At 46.5% G+C, this 20,931-nt stretch overlaps 1 protein-coding gene across 5 annotated transcripts in view; it reads left to right on the top strand.

Annotated features, from left to right (window-relative positions):
• Positions 1–20,931, top strand: part of LOC137419063 (uncharacterized) — a 1,330,575-nt gene that overhangs the window by 60,535 nt on the left and 1,249,109 nt on the right. The window contains exon 1 of one of the 5 annotated variants that reach the window (XM_078770727.1): positions 7,931–8,625. The exons of the other annotated variants lie outside the window; for them this stretch is intronic. The gene's annotated coding sequence lies outside the window, so the exon portion shown is untranslated. Of the gene's footprint in view, positions 1–7,930; positions 8,626–20,931 lie in introns of those variants that run through there. 5 annotated transcript variants of the gene reach the window in all.

The following is a 20,931-nucleotide window of genomic DNA, read 5'->3' as shown; positions in this document are numbered from 1 at the left end:
TGGAATAGCACCTCTTTTAAACAATGTGTTGAAACCAGTCCATCCAGGTAAGACACGTTCATTAGGGTCTGCCATCTTTGTGAGAAAGTATGCGCTATCGATTTTCCATGCAGTTTATTGGACATGGATATGGCTCTCCAAGTCCAGTTGGACATTCTCAGCATATTTCCGGGGCGCTTTCCTTTGCCCTCCACAATAGAATTCCATGTTGCTTTATGGTGGCTGCAGGGATCGTTTCGTCATTCTCTGCGCAGATATTGCTTCATCAAGTGAGTCATCAGTGGATACCTGCCTTTGAATTATTATACCATTGGTATTGTGGGTGGTTCCTCTGCCAGATAGTTCCATCGCCGAAGTCGTTATTATCCCATACAATCATTGTATGGATATTTGGCTGGATATTTGGAGGTATGAAATGCTCTCCTCACTGAATCTGAAGTTGGGCCAGGGCTGTATCGTGTTCAAGGACCTGGGAATTGGAAGTACAATGTCCCAGGCTATTCAACAGCCCGATAAGCTGAGCAGATCAAGTTATGTGTCCAACTGATATAGCCAACACAGTGCTTTGGCATGAGCCTCCTTCCATTGAATGCAATGTTCATTATATCCTTGCAAGTGAAAATAATCTTCTTGCTTCTATCTTCACAAACGTTTACACGTGCAATTTATTGAGGAAGTTCATCGGATGCTCCTGTTGACTATGCCATGAAGTTCAATGACTCATTAGGCACAAGACTTGCAGCAGCATCCATGTTGATGTCTGCTGCTGTTGGTGGCCAGATCAGCTGAGGATTGGCACTAGTTGCAATGATCCTCCTCTTCAGTGATTGTGCAGCATGGTAAATAACTCTATAGTTATGCCCTGCATTCAAATGAGATGTGGTTTCATCTTGGTTTGTGTCCGAGTCATCTGTCTCATCCGTGCTTACATCAGAGGAGAGTGGGAGAGCAACCTCCTCTACCACCTCGTCTGTGGACTAATCTTCCACAATCACGAACTAAATCACTTTCGTTGTGCGAGATTATCTCAAAAACATCAAATGGGTACGTCTTCTGAAGTATCTTCTTCAGATAAAAGGATTTGTTTCCAATATGTAACTCCTCTCCCTCACATTCATATTTCTTAAATGAAGATAGTAATTTCTTATCTCCGAAAAAGAAATTAGATTGTCTGCACATTCGTGCACACTGTGCATGCAATGCAGCATGCCATGTTGCGATGTTCCAACAACGTGTTCATGCACACTCTGTACGATTATTGTGATTGGCTAATTTTGTGGAGCCTCTGTTACAACCATAATGATTGGTCAAGTAAGGCTTACAATGACGTCATTATTTCAGAAAAATCGTCTGCTGTGAAGGTAATTTTATCATCCTTATTATCAAACTTGTGAAAAAATGTGCAGGTTTTAAAAATGTGAACATTATTAAGTGTTCTAAGAAACCTTCCAGCTGATCAAAAAAGTTAAAATACAGTACTTCTCTGATGCAGACCGGGAAAAGTAAGAATTTGAAGGCTCGGCCCGTGGGCTAAAATGTTCTATTTGTGAGGAGGATTTTATGAGGATCCAAACGGAGCTTGAACTTCCATAGTGCAACCCACGCTGGAGTGCTCGCATAAAAAGTGCTCTGACTGTGGGAAAGGTTTTGCTGATAAAGGTTTGTTAAATTCACATAGCATTACCCATACTGGGTTGTTTGTGCCACCCTTGCAAGCGATCATCAGCAGTCGGCAAGGTATTCAGTGAACCAGTAAGGAGAAAGCTATCGTGAAAGCGTACAGCGCTTTTGGGCATCTACCTTGTCAGCACAACTTCTCAGAGTACCATCTGCAACCCCTGACAACCAGCCGTTACCCCAAACCCCTTGATGAAAGCCATACAGTTGGCTGTCACCAGAATGTCCACAACAATGACTGCAAACTAGTGACCTAAGGCAACAAAAATCCCAAAATTCTAAGCCCATGTGCGTCCTCTAACTAAGTTTAAAGAAAAAGATAGCCTAAAAAAAAAAGTAAAATTTATCAATTTGGTTCTCTATATTTTATTATAATAGAGCAAAGGTATATGGTTATGTCGTTATGTCGTTTTGTTTATATGCGACCAAAACGTCTTCTTATTCTTCAAATAAAATTAACACCTTCGGAATTAACCCTCTTAATTACATTTTGACTAATTACGTTTAGTTTAGATATGTATTAACAATAGCAATTATAGAATTTGAATGTGATTATTGTTGCATGTGTATCTTCTTTTATTACAATAGTAATATTATAATAACAGTTATTTTCGTTGTAGAGCAAACGTATTTGGTTATGTTTGTATTCGACCATAACGTATTCTTCTTCTTCAAATACAATTAACACCCAAAACACAGTCCGTGAACTCTTAATTACGTTCAGACTGCCGAGACCCCTCAGACCCCTGACTTCCCATGAATACCACCAAGACCCCTGAAGACCCAAAATGCCCTGAAGACCCGAAACACCCCAAAGACCCAAAATACACATGAAGGCCCTGAGGCTCAAAAAGACCCAAAAGACCCCGAAGACCGAAAATACCCAAAATGCCCTGAAGAACCAAAAGACTCCAAAGACCCAAAAATACCCTTAAAGACCCAGAGGAACCATAAGGCCCAAAAGCCCCTGATGACAGTGAAGACCCCAAATACCCCGAAGTCCCAAAACACACCAAAGACCCAACATACCCTTAAAGGTCCAGAGGATCCAAAAGACCTTGAAGATCCAAATGGCCCTGAAGACCCAAAAGACACCAAAATGGTCAAAGATGCCTATCCCTCTGAAAAGACATGTGGTGAGGTGCGCGGAACGTGCCAAGTCATGCTCGTTCTCCTAATGGAGAATTGTTGAAAAATGTATGCCAAACACTCAAATGGTAACAGAACTTAATCTCTCAATCTGATATTGGATCTCATCGTGCTTCTTTCAGGGTCTTCGTTAGGTTGCCAGCTTGTAATTCTTGTCTCTGTTGTTGCCATGTATCCAGCCAAATTCCATTTAAGTTTTTTTTATTGTGACCAGTGTTTAGGAATTTTGTTTTCCATCTGATTTAGTTGTTTTTTACTTGTCCCTTTTTGGTTTTGCTCAGATGGCATCTTTCCATGGCAGTTTGAACCTCAATTTTTACTCAATCTTTGCTGTAGTCCATGTTTCATTGCTTTGTGTGATATGGGGAGAACACCCTTGTTGTAAAATTGTTTATCAGAAGAGGACTTCTACCTATGTTTTTCATGAAACTTGAATTTGTGATGCGTTTTGCAATAAAGAGAGGTCCTCAAAGCACAAATGCAGTGTCTGTTTTAGTGTGAAAATGTAAGTCACATTATGATCAATTATTAGTCAGTGAAGAGTTTGGAGTTGTCCATATCTCCAGAAGTAATCCTGATCAAACCGAGAGTTGTTCAGCAAACCAGTTGAAAGCCAAGCACAGCATTTACCATCATGGCATGACTGCACTTCATGCCATCACTGATTGCTTCCAAGCACCTTGGTGACACAGGGACCAATGTGGAAGGCCATACAGCTGGTTGCTCCCACATTTTTGTCAACATCAATAGTAATGCATCGTTTATGGATGGAATACCATCAAACACAGACATCCAAAAAAAGTGAAAAGTGAACGAACCACGAACCCCTCCCCCCTTCCCCACCCCACCCCCCCCCAAAAGGTTGACATTCAATTGGATGTGACCAGGACATAATGAAGTCTAAAAAATTCTTGGAACTTGCAATTCCAAAACATTTTTGCAATTCCAAAAACAGATCCTTGCAACTCCAGACCAATCATCCTGCTCCCAATCAACCGCAAGGTCATTCAATCCATCATGACTTCTGACATTCAATCCTTCCTCTTCTCCAATGGCTTGATCTTCGATTATCAATATGGATTCAGACTAGTCCACTCTAATCTCTACATGCTGCTTTGGCGGTCTCAGCAATGGATGGATGTCCTCAACACCTGACAGGAAATCAGAGCCGTCTCCTTTGACATATCTCATGCCTTTGATAAGTTCTGGCACCCCACCTTGCTCACCAAACTCGCCGCTTCTGGTATCCATGGAAATCTCCACGCATGGCTCACAGATTTTCTCCTGTCATATTTAGCGTGAGGCTCAAAATGGAATTCTCTCATCTCGTCTTCCTGACCAGGCTGGAGTTCCTCAAGGCAGTGTTCTGGTCCCTGTGCTTTTTCTCATCTTCATCAATGATCTTTCTGACCCTGGGAAATCTTTATATTTTTGCTGATAGTTAAATCATCCATTACCCTCTGCCGTTCCGTCTCTCATCCCTCAGATCGACAGCTCCGGGCAAAAAGCAGCCTCTTACCTCTCTATAGACTTGGATAAAACCCTCCTATCTCGTTTCCCAACAATCCTCTTCAAGCCTTTTGGTCTCGCTATCTGCCGTGATCTTTCCTGGGAAAACCACATTTGCAAGCTGGCCTCCAAAGCCAGTGGCCAACTGGGCATCCTCCATCTTGCAAAGTCCTTCCTTGGCAATGCTGGGCTGTTCACCACCGACAAAGCTTTCTTCTGCACATTGATGGAGTATTGGAGTATCCCCTCTGGGCTGGTGCTCCTGCCTCATACATAGTGCGGCTTCACGCTGTAGAAACCAAGGTTTTTAGGATTGTTGGTACTTCCCACGATGAAGCTAATTTTGAGGGCCTTTCACTCTGTCACTACAGGCAGGTTGGTGGTCATTCTTTCTTCTATCAAGTCCTCTCCGGCCTTGTTCCCCAGGCTCTCTCTGTGCTCTGTCTCCCAAATAATCCTGCACGACGCACAAGGTCTACTAGTAAAGCTCTTCTGGTGAAACTGCCACAATGAAGACTCTTTGCTGACTTTCACTCTTTAATTCCTCTTTTTCCGCCTCCAGAATGAACTTCCGCAGTTTCTTCAATCACACTCCTCCCTCCAGGTTTTTAAAACAGGTGGTCACCACCATCTCATATTTCCCTTATCCAAAACCTTGATCTTTTGTACCCCCTTTAATCCACCTTAAATTCACCTCCTTCAAATTCCGATTTCTTTCCTGATTAAAACTACCCCGTCATGTCCATTTTCTTTATCCCACATACCCCACCCAGCCCTCTCTCTTTAACAGATTTCCCGATGGCCCTGTTCCCAGCTGTTGTACTGCCCTCTCTCTCCCCATGGTGTCCCACCTGCCCCCCTTATTATGTTTTTTTTTTTTTTTTTGGATACTGAATCGAGGCTCGTGAAAGAGCTGAAAGCATGTTCCATGTGTTAGCTCTCATAGGAACCGAGACTAAGTGTACAAAAAAAAGGTTTCACTGTCTCCCCTTCTGACCAGCACTGTTCTTGGTCAGTTTCTCACAATGTGGGTGTTTTGACTGCAAGTGGATGAGAACGAACATAAGGGATATTTGTTGTTCTCCCAGGAAGGCTTTGAGTAGGGCGACGGCCTGCACACCTGGAAACTGGTCCCTCCTCTGGAATCTCCAAAGTCTGGTTGAGTGTATATATTTGTGATAGGCTCCGTTCCGGAAACAAATAAACGAATGACTCCGGTGGTGCTACTATATCGGCAGACTTGGCCTTGTACTGAACCATCAACTCTGAAATTACGCTGAGGACAATTGTTGGGTCTGTCACCTGTCCCTTACTGACCAAAACACACTAAAATACTCTTCTCTGCCACCTTTTTAAAGCTTGAACTCTGCTTCAATGCATCCTTCAAATGGAATGGGGCTTCCATTTGCAGCCTTTAATCACAATCCATCCTGTAGGATTTCTTCCACTGGTCTTGCAACGGTGTCTGGCAAGTTATCTTGTAGCCAGTCCCTGCTTGCTTGGCTTATTTGGGAACCAGTATCCAAAAAGGCCTGAACCTCAATGCCATTCAGTTTACAATGTGTTGTGGATTAACCGTAGTCGTCCACTGACGAACATCGACATTATTTAATCCAAACAATGGACGAGTTGGTTAAATCATGCATCAGTTCAACATTTAAAGTGAATAATTGTCGAAATAAAAACGGGACTGCAGGTCCTGAAGCTTCCTGGTTCAGGAGCAACAATCACTCAAACCACAACGACCTCAGACCTTGAATTTTTTCTGTCGTGAAAAGTTTTTGGTGCATCATGGGCGATGAACGTTGTCGTCAAGTTTCATCGAAATTGTGTGTCGTTTCGGAGAAGAAAGTACATACCCCCCTCCCAACCCCCCAAGAGGCACCCCCAATGAGCGCAGATTTTGATGTGGTCAATCAATCCACCTTGATAAGGTATCAGGTATGCAGCTTGTGGTCAGGTTGGTCAAAATCGCGTGTTTGGTTCAAGTAATAATGACTGAAGTGTTTGTGGAGTCACTCACTCACTCACTCACTCACTCACTCACTCACTGACTCATTAAATGACTCACACTCATTCCCTCACTGACACACTCATTCACTCACTGACTGACTCAATGACTGACATTCACTCCCTGACACTGCAGTGGCGAATTAACGCACGTGCCCAGGCCCCCAAATCCCATGACGTCATGCAACCAATGCAGCCCGACATCAGGAGAGATGAGAGATAACGAGAGATCATCGATGGTGGTTCATAATCTTTCGAGATGAGACCGAGGGTGGGTCTCACTTGGCTGACAAAACAATCACCTTGTGAGTGGTGATAAACACAGCACAAAGGGAGTGCTCCATCTCGAGGAAAGAAAGCACTGTCACGTGATGAATCGATGAAAAAACGTTTTCCTGACGTTTACCTGGACAGGACTATTACAAAATTAGGGGATGAGGTTAGTATTAGTAGTAAAAGCAGGTCAAATAAAATAATAACTCCGTTTAATGTAAACAAATGCAACAAGAATCACAATCAAAATTGTATAATTGCTAATGTTAATACATATCGATATTGTTTATCAAATCCACACTATAATATATTGCACGATCACAAAACACCCCTCATTAGTAAATGGACCAACCCGTGATCATGGCGGAACGTTGCGGTTTTTAACATCAGAACACCTGTCCAAAGGTGAAACAAAACTACTCCGGAGATGTTGAAAAGCGAAACAACTCGAACGGCATTCGGAGGAGCGCATACCTGCACCAGGTGAACACTTTGTTTTGTTAGGTCGGGCACTGAAAGGTCGGATCTGGATTCGACTTGAACCAAAATCGAATCGCTTGTTCTTGTCGCTTAGCAACTCATACACCAAATTTCATCCGAATCTCCACATATTTTTGAGATATTCTGTTCACAAACAGAGAAATGGGTGAAAACATAACCTGCATCCACCTTCGGCTGCGGAGGTAACAAAAGGTGTAAATGGTTGAATATCACCTGCGATATACTTTGTTTATTACACAAACGGCAGAATCACAAAAGGGTCTTCGGTCTGTCAAGCTTGTGTGTTCAGTTACGAAGCAGCTTGCTATCGCTTGCCAAGCCATCCGTTCCTTACCAACGGTTTTGATGAAGTTCTTGCTTGTGTGCTTAAAACACTTGGCGAGCACTCGACAACAAACTTTTTGTTCTTCCATGAGCCTCGTCTATGTAAGCAAAAACAAACAAAACAAGACAGTCTAACAGCGGCGTATCCGGGCTTGTTTGATACTTTAGTTGAAGAGGATAGTCTGACCTGGGTGGAGAAACCAGTCAGTAAATAATGTAAAGTTTTCAATTATTTTGAAGTACTCAAAGTCACCAAGCTGTCTGTCACCATGGAAACGAAGAGATTGCATTGAGATCCTGGTTTATTCTATATGTTGGTGAGTTCGTCAACACCATCAAAGTGACCTCAGCACCATCCCGACACACCCCACTGTGTGTGCTACAGAATGAGGTGTTTTACAGTAGCCGGAGTGCAAATCCTGCCACCAACCTCCTTGAGAGAGGACCAGGTGAGTTGGTAGGCTACTCATTTTGCCGACCTCGGAAGGATGACAGGTGAATCAACCCACCTGGTGTTAATTCATTGGCTGATCGGGATTCAAACTCAGGACCCTCTGATCCCAAGATCTCCACCATAACCGTTAAATCAACACCAGGATTAGGGTGGATGGAGACAGTCATCAGAAAAGCTTCAATGTTTGAAGATCCCTCAATCAAAGTTTGAATGATACTGACGTGGCGCGGGCGTCTCACCACACGAGGGTTCAGAGGGATCGGTGTAAATAACATCGAATAATTATGTTTGCTGTTACTGGTTGTTAAATATAACTTCATTATATGATATATTTTAATTTTATTTGTACTGCAACTGGTAATGTTAAATTAAATTAACCGTTATCTTGATTAATTTATGACGCATTTCCGGTCACACAGGACAGTGTTCTTGGCGAGGACCGCATCACAACTCACAAGTTTGTGTACATACGTGATCAGGAAATAGTGCTGTGTATTACCATTGATTTGCATCGATGTACTTTAGTTTGAACACTTTGTTACCACAAGAAGTGATTGTCAAGCCCAGAGTCATGCATTGGAATACTTTGTAATGTCCGTGTGTGATTATTTAGACCATGTTCGAAAATAGGTCGAACGGCTTTTATTCATTCGCCAAACGTCTTTGAATGGAAGAGAAGCCGCCGAATCGAAGCAACGAAACTCGTCTTTGGAGCCCAGAATAAAGAGGTAACAAGGTATTCCTTCATGATAATTAAGTGTGTAAATATGTCGGACATCCATGGAGCAAAGTATTTTGTGGTTTCAAGAGGTTTTTTTTATCTATCGAGCTTCTGTATTATTTTGTTTCAATCTCTCCTCAGCCTCATGTTTCTGGGCCCAAACCACGTGGTTTTGAGTTCATGTGTCATGCTCTTTGTCTCTGTCAATTGGAAAGTTTAACTATCGAGGTGCACATCAGATAATGTGACATTGTTCTAACTTTTGGTATTTTGTTTGCATTGTAATCGTTTCTATGGTGTCGATAGGAGTTCGTAACTTCCTCATGGTGTGTGTGATCGTTTTATTGTTGGAAGAATAAAGTTCAAGACAAGACACCCGTATTGAGATCTTTACTCGTGATTGTGCTGAGACATCTGCAGGATATTTGAGGGTCGATAACTACACTGTCCGCAAAGTTTAACTTCATATCATAAATTTCCATGGACGGATCCACACCATGGATGACTCCGGGGCTCTCCCTCATTTACCGAGGAATTTGACATGAAACCCGTACCTCGTCAAAGTGCGACCCTCTCAACAACTCGTCCTGACGCTCTCAACACCTCGTCCCGACCCTCTCAACACATTGCCCCGACCCTCTCAACACATTGCCCCGAGCCTCTCAATACCTCGTCCAGAGCCTCTCAACACCTCGTCCTGACCCTCTCGACACCTCGTCCCGACCCTCTCAACACATTGCCCCGACCCTCTCAACACATTGCCCCGAGCCTCTCAATACCTCGTCCAGAGCCTCTCAACACCTCGTCCTGACGCTCTCAACACCTCGTCCCGACCCTCTCAACACATTGCCCCGACCCTCTCAACACATTGCCCCGAGCCTCTCAATACCTCGTCCAGAGCCTCTCAACACCTCGTCCCGACCCTCTCGACACCTCGTCCCGACCCTCTCGACACCTCGTCCCGACCCTCTCGACACCTCATCCCGAACCTCTCGACACCTCGTCCCGAACCTCTCGACACCTCGTCCCGAACCTCTCGACACCTCGTCCCGAACCTCTCGACACCTCGTCCCGAACCTCTCGACACCTCGTCCCGAACCTCTCGACACCTCGTCCCGACCCTCTCGACACCTCGTCCCGATCCTCTCGACACCTCGTCCCGATCCTCTCGACACGTCGTCCCGATCCTCTCGACACCTCGTCCCGACCCTCTCGACACCTCGTCCCGATCCTCTCCACACCTTGTCCCGAGCCTCTCAACACCTCGTCCCCACCCTCTCAACACCTCGTCCCTACCCTCTCAACACCTCGTCCCGACCCTCTCAACACCTCGTCCCGACCCTCTCAACACCTCGTCCCGACTCTCTCAACACCTCGTCCCGACCCTCTCAACACTTCGTCACGACCCTCTCAACACCTCGACCCGACCCTCTCCACCTCGTCCCGACCCTCTCCACCTCGTCCCGACCCTCTCAACACCTCGTCCCGATCCTCTCAACACCTCTTCCCCACCCTCTCAACAATTCATCACCACCCTCTCCACACCTCGTCCACAACCTCTCAATACCTCGTCCCGACCCTCTCAACACCTTGTCGAGACCCACTCAACACCTCATCCCGACCCTCTTAACACCTCGTCGCGTCCAGATCCTCTCAACGCCTCGTCCCGACCCTCTCAACGCCTCGTCCCGACCCTCTCAACGCCTCATCCCGACCCTCTCAACGCCTCGTCCCGATCCTCTCAACGCCTCGTCCCGACCCTCTCAACACCTCGTCCCGACCCTCTCAACACCTCATCCCGAACCTCTCAACACCTCGTCCCGAACCTCTCAACACCTCGTCCCGACCCTCAACACCTCATCCCGACCCTCTCAACACCTCGTCCCGACCCTCTCAACACCTCATCCCGAACCTCTCAACACCTCGTCCCGACCCTCAACACCTCATCCCGACCCTCTCAACACCTCGTCCCGACCCTCTCAACGCCTCGTCCTGACCCTCTCAATGCATCGTCCCGACCCTCTCGACGCCTCGTCCCGAACCTCTCGACACCTCGTCCCGACCCTCTCAACACCTCGCCCCGACCCTCTCAACACCTCATCCCGACCCTCTCAACACCTCGTCTCGACCCTGTCAACACCTCGTCCCGACCCTCAGCACCTCGTCCCGACCCCCTCAACACCTCGTCCCGACCCATTCAACACCTCATCCCACTGAGCGCCGATTTGCATTCAATTCATAGATCACCAGATCTCAACTTTTTAGCGCCCAAAATGTCGTGCGAATTCATCATCCTCGGGTAGTTTGGTTGCATCATCACCGCTCGGGTAGTTGGGTTGCATCATCACCACTCCGGTAGTTTGGTTGTATCATCACTGCTCGGGTCACGAGTTCTGATTTAAAAAACCGCAACGTTCTGCTGCACTCACGGGTTATTCCATTAACTAATGAACCATCTTCTGTCATTGTTACTCCCGCCAGGGAGTAGTGTGTGTGTGTGTTCGTGTGTGTGTTCGTGTGTTTGTTCGTGTGTTTGTGAACAAGATATCTGGAAAAGTTCTGAACGGATTTGGATGAAAGTTGGTGGGATGATTGCCCTTGCAATAAGGAAGAATTGCTTAGTTTTTGGTGAAGCTTAGGATATTATTCCGGATCCAGGAATTTTTTGAAGGATTTTTTTACCATTGGAAGATAGGGCTCTTTTTAAAAATATATTATCTCATATATATTCTATATTTAACATTGTGATATGAAAATAGTTTTCATATTTGTTGTAAATGTAGTTTAAACTCGTGGATGTGTGTTAGAGCGGTGTATTTCTTTTAGCAGCGTCGTCTTCAATGTTCATTTTTTCTTTCTAATAGTCATATTCTGTCATTTTAAAACCACCAAAGTGTGTATAGTCCGACAGCTAAGCTAAATATAGCATAACAATTGTGCATTTTGTGAGGAAAGCACCAAATTTGGCACACTAGTAGACAATCATATTATGAAATGATCTGGATATTGGGCCATCTCAGATTCAGAGATTTGATTTTTGCAAGATTTGCAGATATGCAAGCTGAGATTGCAAGGCCAGGTACGGCCGACTCCTTCCTGCGAGCTGCCCATGTCACCCGCACAAGAAGAGCTCATCAAATCACTGCAGCGGCACTGCACATCCTGCAACACCGTGCGTAACGCCACTGTATGACATATGCTGATGATGCAGAAGACCTGCCTGAGTTCGAAGACTGGTGTCACCAGAGAGGAGAAGACATTCCCAACTTTCAGTACTGGGCAACTGTGCTGGAACTAGAGATGTTGGTACTGGTCGACATGCGTTCTCTGTGGCAGGCTTCATTCACGATGTACCTTGATGCCCTGACGGAACTGGTCCCATGGTTCCATGCCTTAGACCACACACACTATGCCAGGTGGGTCCCTGTTCACCTGAGGGACATGGTTGCATTGCCAATGAAGCACCCAGATGTAGCCAGAGAATTCAGGGCTGGCAACTTCACTGTACAGAAGACGAAGAAGGTGTTCTCTTCGATCCCAATCGAATCGAAATCTTGCAAAAATCAAATCTCTGAATCTGAGATGGCCCAATATCCAGATCTTTTCATAATATGATAGTGTAGCGGTTCCCGCTGGATGGACACAATCGCCTTGCACCTGCTAGGATGCAGCCAGGGTGCAATCGCCATGCCGGGCTTGTCCGGACGGGCCCAGACGCGCCTCTCCCGGGCATGCCTGGACTCTCTGTTCCCGGGCACGCCCGAACCTCCCGGGCACGCCCAGTCTCGTCCTTTCCGGGCATGCCCGCTCTCGCCTTTCCAGGGCTCGCCCAGAGCGTCCGGGCATGCCCGCTCTCGCCTTTCCAGGGCTCGCCCAGAGCGCCCGGGCACGCCCAGCCTCGACTTGCCAGGCCACGTCCAGGACGCCCGGGCATGTCCAGACTCACCTTTCCAGGACTCGCCCTTGACACCCGGGCATGCCCGGTCTCGCTTTTCCCGGGCAAATGCTCTGGCATGAATGTGTTTATATATGGCTGCCCGATAAACGGGCTTTTCAGAGTACCCGAGTTTGATACGTGTAATAAAGCAACTCGCACGAATTTCCGTCTTTGGTCGCGTCAATTCTTTCGACTCGCGTTGGAGCACAGCTCCTTCACTGGTGACCCCGACGTGATCTGAACATACAACCTTCTGATGGACAGGGGGGGGTGGCCTCCCCTCAAACCGGCGCACGTGGACGTCGACCGACCACCACGGTTGGCCCTTCCTCCGCGGCGAGGCCGCCCCCCGTCCACAGTTCCCCCCGCTCGACCACCCACCACCACATCGGACCCCCCCCCCCCACGACCCTCCAGGGGTCGCTTCGGCCGGGTCATCTGGACCCCCCTTAAATTGACCCTGCCGGTGCAGGTCGATTCTGGAGGGGCATGTGTAGCGGTTCCCGCTGGATGTACACAATCGCCTTGCACCTGCCAGGACGAGGCCAGGGTGCAATCGCCATGCCGGGCTCGTCCGGACAGGCCCAGACGCGCCTCTCCCGGGCATGCCCGGACTCGCTGTTCCCAGGCACGCCCGAACCTCCCGGGCACGCCCGGTCTCGTCCTTCCCGGGCATGCCCGCTCTCGCCTTTCCAGGGCTCGCCCAGAGCGTCCGGGCATGCCCGCTCTCGCCTTTCCAGGGCTCGCCCAGAGCGCCCGGGCACGCCCAGCCTCGACTTGCCAGGCCACGTCCAGGGCGCCCGGGCATGTCCAGACTCGCCTTTCCAGGACTCGCCCTTGACACCCGGGCATGCCCGGTCTCGCTTTTCCCGGGCAAACGCTCCAGCATAAATGTGTATATATATTGCTGCCCGATAAACGGGCTTTTCAGAGTACCCGAGTTTGATACGTGTAATAAAGCAACTCGGACGAATTTCCGTCTTTGGTCACGTCAATTCTTTTGACTCGCGTTGGAGCACAGCTCCTTCAATAGGCTACTAGTGTGCCAAATTTGGTGCCTTCCTCACAAAATGCACAATTGTTATTCTAAGTTGCCCCACTATGTGCAGGGTAAGTATGCTATGAATACCATCTAGTTGTATCGAGCAATCACACGAAACGTACTTGTTGTAACATCAACGGTTTAATTAGAAATTTGCAACACAGCGCAGCATGCCCATTGGACCTCAAAAAAACCCCGTGTCCACTCAGCTCCTCCCACTCTCCAAGCCCCACGTCACTTCCGTTTTCCCAACATTTGAATTATAACGTGTGAATTCGAAACATAAATTACACGTGAATTATAACATGTGAATTCCAAACATAACAGTTGTTATGGTGTTAACTTGTTGCAAAACACATACACCGCCGATTTGGTGATTATGGCATGCATGGTAATACGTGGGCGATGGACTTCCGGAGTCACTTTCGTTCTGCACGTGGAACCTGGCTTTCTTGAATTAACATCGGCTTCCTGTCCTTTTCCACAAGCAGCTGAAACAGTGATCGGTTCGGATCTTCTGAGGAAAAGGTTTGTTCAGAGTTTCTCATTTTATTATTAATACTGAGAAAGATATTCTGTAAAACGATCATTTGAAGTGATTCTTCATATAATATTAACAGAGATATAGGGCTGTAGCGACCCATGGGTCCCCCAAGCAAGACCGGCATCAGAATCTCCTTGCTCCAGCGGGTGACATCACCAGCGGGGATCCCCGGCACCAGAGTGGCTGGTCACGTGACCGCCAAAGCGTGCCGCGCGTGCGGGTATAATGAGCTACACCTGTGGATGACGTGACCACCGAAGCACGCCTCGCTTGAGAGGCGTGGCTTTCGGTTTCGGTTTGGGTTTTTGGTTTTGCTTTATAAGGCAGCCCGATAAACAGGCTTGACAGTGTTCCCGAGTTGGTTTTACGAATAAACATCTTCTCGGATGAGTTTGTGCCTTGCCATCCTTTTGTCCGTATCATGCTGGAGCCAGGACTCCTTCACTGGTGACCCCGAATTTGAACACGCAACCCCGACTGCCCCCACATAGATGCGGGGGCTGCGAACGGACATGGCAAGCACGCCCTAGCCAGGGAAGCCACCTAAGCTGGTGACGCCGGCTTCTCCCGCACGGCTTCGGGCGCAGTTTCGAACGCAGTTTTGAAATGCCGGAGTTTCGGAAACGACGATGGCCATGACTATGAGGTTCGCGCACCGCGCTCGGCTTCTCCTCTACGACCAGAGGGGCGAGCCTACTCCAAGACCCTCCGAAGGCACGGCCGCTTCGTCACCCTCGCGCAACTACTACAACTACAACCGCAACTACTTCTCCGACCCTGCATCCTCGGGAGGCCTGCGAGGAACCTCGGCAGCCTCCCCCAAGGCCTTGACCAGCCCCTCGGTTGGCTCGCTCGCTTTTCGCGTGCACCGCTCGAGCCTTCTCAGCACTGCACCCGCGAACTGCAACCTCGGGAGGCCCGCGAGGAACCTCGGCAGCCTCCCCCGAGGACTTGCCCGGCCCTCAGCCACCCCCCGTCCACTGCATCCCCCGAGGCCTTGACCAGCCCCGCATCCTCGGGAGGCCCGCGAGGGACCTCGGCAGCCTCCCCCGAGGCCTTGACCAGCCCCTCGGTTGGCTCACCCGCTTTTTGCATGCACCGCTCGAGCCTTCTCGGCACTGCACCCGCGAACTGCAACCTCGGGAGGCCCGCGAGGAACCTCGGCAGCTTCCCCCGAGGACTTGCCCAGCCCCTCGGCTGCCCACCCGTCCTGCACCCCCTGTCCGACCACCCACCACCACACCGGACCCCCCACCCCCACGACTGGCCAGGGGTCGTTTCGGTTGGGTCATCCGGACCCCCCTCAGGTTGACCTCCCTGGACCAAGTCCATTCTGGGGGGGCGTGTGTAGCGACCCATGGGTCCCCCAAGCAAGACCGGCATCGGAATCTCCTTGCTCCAGCCGGCGACGTCACCGGCGGGGATCCCCGGCACCAGAGTGGCTGGTCACGTGACCGCCAAAGCGTGCCACGCATAATGAGCTACACCTGTGGATCACGTGACCACCGAAGCACGCCTCGCTTGAGAGGCGTGGCTTTCGGTTTCGGTTTGGGTTTTTGGTTTTGCTTTATAAGGCAGCCCGATAAACGGGCTTGACAGTGTTCCCGAGTTGGTTTTATGAATAAACATCTTCTCGGACGAGTTTGTGCCTTGCCATCCTTTTGTCCGTATCATGCTGGAGCCCGGACTCCTTCAGGGCAAACATTATGATTAAACACATACATATATAAAAATAAAAAGCACAATATGTCAGAGTTTATGCCTCAAATCTGTGTTTGCCTCAAAATCCTTAGTCCCAAACCTCTCTCTCTCTGTTCCCACCTTTCCCAGTCGAACCAAACTGCTCCTGGACTCTGTGACCTTCTCTCCTGACAAGGTGGAGGAGTTTTTGTCAAACCTCGACTCTGATTCTGCAACTGGACCAGATGGCATCAGCCCACGGGTCCTAAAATCCTGCTCTGCCGCTCTATCTCACCCTCTCTGTTCTTTTCACCCTATCTTTTGCTCAAGGTCATCTGCCAGCATCCTGGAAATCAGCAAACATTACCGCTTTACACAAAAAAGGTGCAAAAACAGATCCTTGCAACTACAGACCAATCAGCCTGCTCCCAATTATCAGCAAAGTCATGGAATCCATCATTGCTTCGGATATGAAATCTTTCCTCTTCTCCAATGGCTTGATCTCTGATCATCAATTTGGTTTCAGACCAGGTCACTCTACTCTGGACATGCTGCTTCTGCTGTCTCAACAATGGATGGAGGTCCTCAATGCCAAACAGGAAATCAGAGCTGTCTCCCTTGACATATCACGTGCCTTCGATATGGTCTGGCACCCAGCTCTGCTCACCAAACTCTCCTCCTATGGTATCCATGGAAATCTCCATGCATGGCTTGTGGACTTCCTCTCTGGTGGTAGTCAACGTGTGGCCCTGAATGGATTTCTCTCATCTCCCCTTCCCGTTCAGGCTGGAGTTCCCCAAGGCAGTGTGCTGTGCCCTGTGCTTTTTCTGGTCTTTATCAATGATCTCTCCGACTCTCTGGAAAATCCTCTGTATCTCTTTGCTGATGACTCCACTCTCTGCCGCTCCATTCCTCTTCCCTCAGATCGGCAGTCTGCAGCCTCCCCACTCTCTGAAGACCTGGACAAAATCACAGACTGGTCAAACATGTGGAACATGTCTTTCAATCCTGACAAATCTCACACTCTTACTATGTCTCTCCGAAAAGATCGACTGGACAACCCTCCCATCTACTTTCTCAACAATCCTCTCCAAGAAGTTCTGTCGCTCAAGCTTTTGGGTCTCACCATCTGCCATGATCTTTCTTGGGAAAACCACATTTCCAAGCTGACCTCCAAAGCTAGTCGCTGACTGGGCATCCTCTGTCGTGCGAAGTCCTTCCTAGGCACACCTGAGCTCCTCACCACATCCAAGGCTTTCATCCGCAGCTCAATGGAATACTGTTCTCCCCTATGGGCTGGTGCTCCTGCCTCACACCTGGCTCAGCTTCACGCTGTTGAATCCAAAGCTTTCAGAATCATTGGAATCTCCCGCGATGAAGCTATCTCTGAGGGCCTTTCACTCACTCACCGCAGGCAGGTAGGTGGTCTTTCTGTCTTCTACCGACTCCTCTCCGGCCTTGCTCCCCCAGCTCTCTCTGTGCTCTGTCCCCTAAATATTCCTACAGGTCGCAAAAGATCTGCCAGCCACCCTCTGATGGTTAAACTGCCGAAATCTCGGCTCTCTGCTCACCTTCACTCTTTCATTCCTCTTTTCTCCCGCCTCTGGAACAAACTCCCACACTCACTTCAATCACACTCCTCCCTCCAGGTCTTCAAAACAGCTGTTCACCACCATCTCTTATCTTCCCCCATCCAAAACCTTGATCTTTTCTACCCCCACTAATTCACCCCAGATCCACCTTGTTTGAAATTCCAACTTCTTTCCTGGAAGTCTTGGCAGTGTCCATATGTTTTATACCTCTCCCACCCCCCCCCCCCCCCTTCCCATGCCTTCCCCACAAAGCCCTCTCCCTCCCACAGTTCTCTCGATGTCTCCATGTCTCTCGGTCCCTGCTCTCAAATGTTGTGTTTGTGTCCTTCCCCCTCTCTCCCCATCTTGTCTACCGCTCCCGATGTTATTTGTTTTGTGTGTCTGTTTGTCTTTCTGTGTGATTAATGTTCGCTCTTTCACGAGCCTCGATCTTGTATACAAAAATAAAACAACAACAAAAAAAAAACTTGTGGATGGATTATGACGAAACTTTGGGATGAGATGGGTAAGCGAGAGAAGAAGATGATGAAGAAGAAGAAGCAGCTGTTTAGTATTAGGTTCAGGTCCGAATCCAGATCCGGTCTATCAGTGGATACAAAACGTTAACTGTTTATCCTGGTGGAGGTTTGTGCGATCCGAGTGTCGTTCTACTTTGTTACCTGTGAAACTAATCCTGGTGTTGGCTTCATGGTTAATGTGGCTGCTTGAAGATGTTAGGGTCACGCCGTTAAAATAACACCACGTGGGTTGACTCGGCCTGTAATCCTTTTGAAGTCGGCAAAATGGGTACCAGCCTCCCGGAAACAGGGGGCACTGCATCAGTGGCACGCAAAGCTGGAAGCGGGTTGTTTTTGAGGGAAATAGGTCTTAGATTACGGTGACATAAATCGTCAATTTTCAACCAATTCACGATTGATATATCTATATAATTATATGTTCTTGGGAAAAAATGCCAGTGGCATGGGAAAGGCCCTTTTATATGGTTTGTTGCAAAATATAGAAAAGGCCCCTTTATATGGTATATGCCATGTGACAAACTAAAGAAAAGATCCCTCTGTATGGTACATGCCATGTGGCACACAATAGAAAAGAAGGGATATTCTTGGGGAAAAATGCCAATTTGAATCATACAGCTGCATGAAGAAGTAAATGTATTTCATTTGCTAGAGGGAGGGCACCCCTTCATATGATCATTCCTAGAACATTACTTGGTTCCTCCTAAGAACACAAGGGTAGTCCAGCATGCACGCGATATTTTTGAATGTCCCTTATTTTGTATTGTTTGGCATTTTATACAAGATATGGAATGTCCTTTCTTTTCGATAGTTTGCCACATGGCACATACCATATGGAGTGGTCTTTTCTATGCCCCTGACATTTTCCCCAAGAATGCCCCTTCTTGTGACATGTTGGAATGATAAGGTGGTAGTAGGATAATAATGTTCCTGGACCACCCTCATTTTCCCATTGACTTACATGTTAATTTTTCTCACCCTCATTTCCCCGAAACACCTCTATTTCTCCCACCCTGTTCTTTACGAACCTTTTAGCCTTTTGACATACTCTTATTCTCAATGTTGTTCATTAGACCACTCAAACAATGATCCTATGAATATTTGCTCCCTCTCACTCTCTTAATATCAATGATCCTGAGTTGACCACTCAAACAATGACCCTACAAATATTTGTTTATGCGTGGGAAATAATTTAATTATCTTACCACTACCATCACCATCTAATACATTAACAAAAAAGATGTTTGAGTTTGGTTCTTTATTAAGATATTTTAACTGAGCTAAGATAAAATGATAAACCTCCCTCAATGTTCTTGTTTGAGCTCCTCCAGTGCCACACACCATTTTTAAATTAAAGTATATATTTTCCTGACAACCATCAAAGTTTTCCGTCCACTCAAAAATATTTCCATCTTTTTTACCCAACTCACCGGTATTTAAATTAATTCTCTTATTTGTTTTGTGAACTTTTTTACCAGTTGCCTTTTCAATTATACCTATTTGATATTTTTCACATTCGTTATGTTTACCATTTATATACCAAGGTTGATTACACCTCCACCCTTTAGTCTGGTTAATACTTGGTTCTATCATTTTTTATTTATAAAAAGGTGGCGGTAGCCCTTAAAATCCCTAACCCCGTTATCTTATCACTTATATATGGATGGTTGTTGTTTAATGGTTTATCAGTTTTGTTTTTTGTAATTCTTGTGAGTAAAATGAACCCAAGATTTCTTCCCCATTCATATCATATAATTTGTAAGTCCAAGGGACTGTATCCATTACATCAACGATTTTGAATAATTCATTAGTCCATTTTTTTGTATAACCTTTCTCAAAATGGCTTTTCCATCTGTATATTCTTACAATATCACCGACTTTGAACATGGGTTTTCTCAAATTAATCTCCTTCTCATATTCTAACTTTGTAAATGATTCTGATGGTTTTGATTTTGTTGATGAATGAACTGTATTATTGTAATTATCTACAATATCCTGAATTAAATATACCCATTGTTGAGAACCGAGTTGTGTGAATTTTTTATATAATTTCTCTTTCAAAGTACGATTAAAACGCTCAATAACAACTGCTTTTCCTTCATTAAAGGTGCTGTATAATTTAATTCCCTCCCCCTTAAGAAATTTCATGAATATTTTGTTATAGAACTCTGTTCCGTCGTCAGTCCATAACTTCTTTGGTTTTCTTTTACTTTTACTAAATATTCCACTGAAAGCTAACATAAGAGTATTACCCCTTTTGTTTTTCAAAGGAACAACCCAGGCAAATCTACTCCTCAAATCAATAACGGTTAAAGCATACGTGTATCCCTTATCATTATTTAGTTCGATTAAATCAGCGGACCATATGTGGTCGGTGTATTTAGAATAACTTTGCTTCTTTTAAACTTTGTGATTATGGGTTTATGTAATTCATGAGCCAAAAGCTCCTCAGTCTTGATGACATCATTGGAGTTTAATAGTTTTTTGGGGAATCACCAAGACCAAGTTTAAATTTAGCACATCATTTTTTTTTACAATAAACCTATCAACTTTCTCTCTCAACGTAGGATTTCGTATCAAAGACAAATTATACAACATTTCTCTGTCTGCTTCATGTTTTTCATCCAATGTAGTGGTATTCCCATAAGCAATATCATGCTTCATACACACTTCATCAACCCTATTTATAGGTTTAGACCAAGGTTTAGGATTGTCAACCTCATCTAATCTTTTATCCAAGTTTGTTCCTGGACCACAGAAAGAATACCCTGGAAGGTGTAATTCCCCTGGAATTCCAGTTGTTGTAAATTTACTTCCTGACAGAAACGTTTTTATGTCTCCTCCACTTTTAGGAGAGATGAATTGGCACTTTTTAGAGCCACACACTTGACATATTCCTTTTTGATAAACTCTATTATTTTTAGCTTTAACATAAGAGATATTTTTAGATTTAGTTTTCTTTTTACATTTGAGACAATAACTCATATTTATTTATCAGAAAAA

This window comes from Myxine glutinosa, chromosome 1 (assembly GCF_964187855.1).
Source record: "Myxine glutinosa chromosome 1, kmMyxGlut1.1, whole genome shotgun sequence".
Lineage (NCBI taxonomy): Eukaryota > Metazoa > Chordata > Myxini > Myxiniformes > Myxinidae > Myxine > Myxine glutinosa.
The sequence above is the reverse complement of the archived record's forward strand: the minus strand, read 5'-3'. Positions and strand labels throughout refer to the sequence as shown.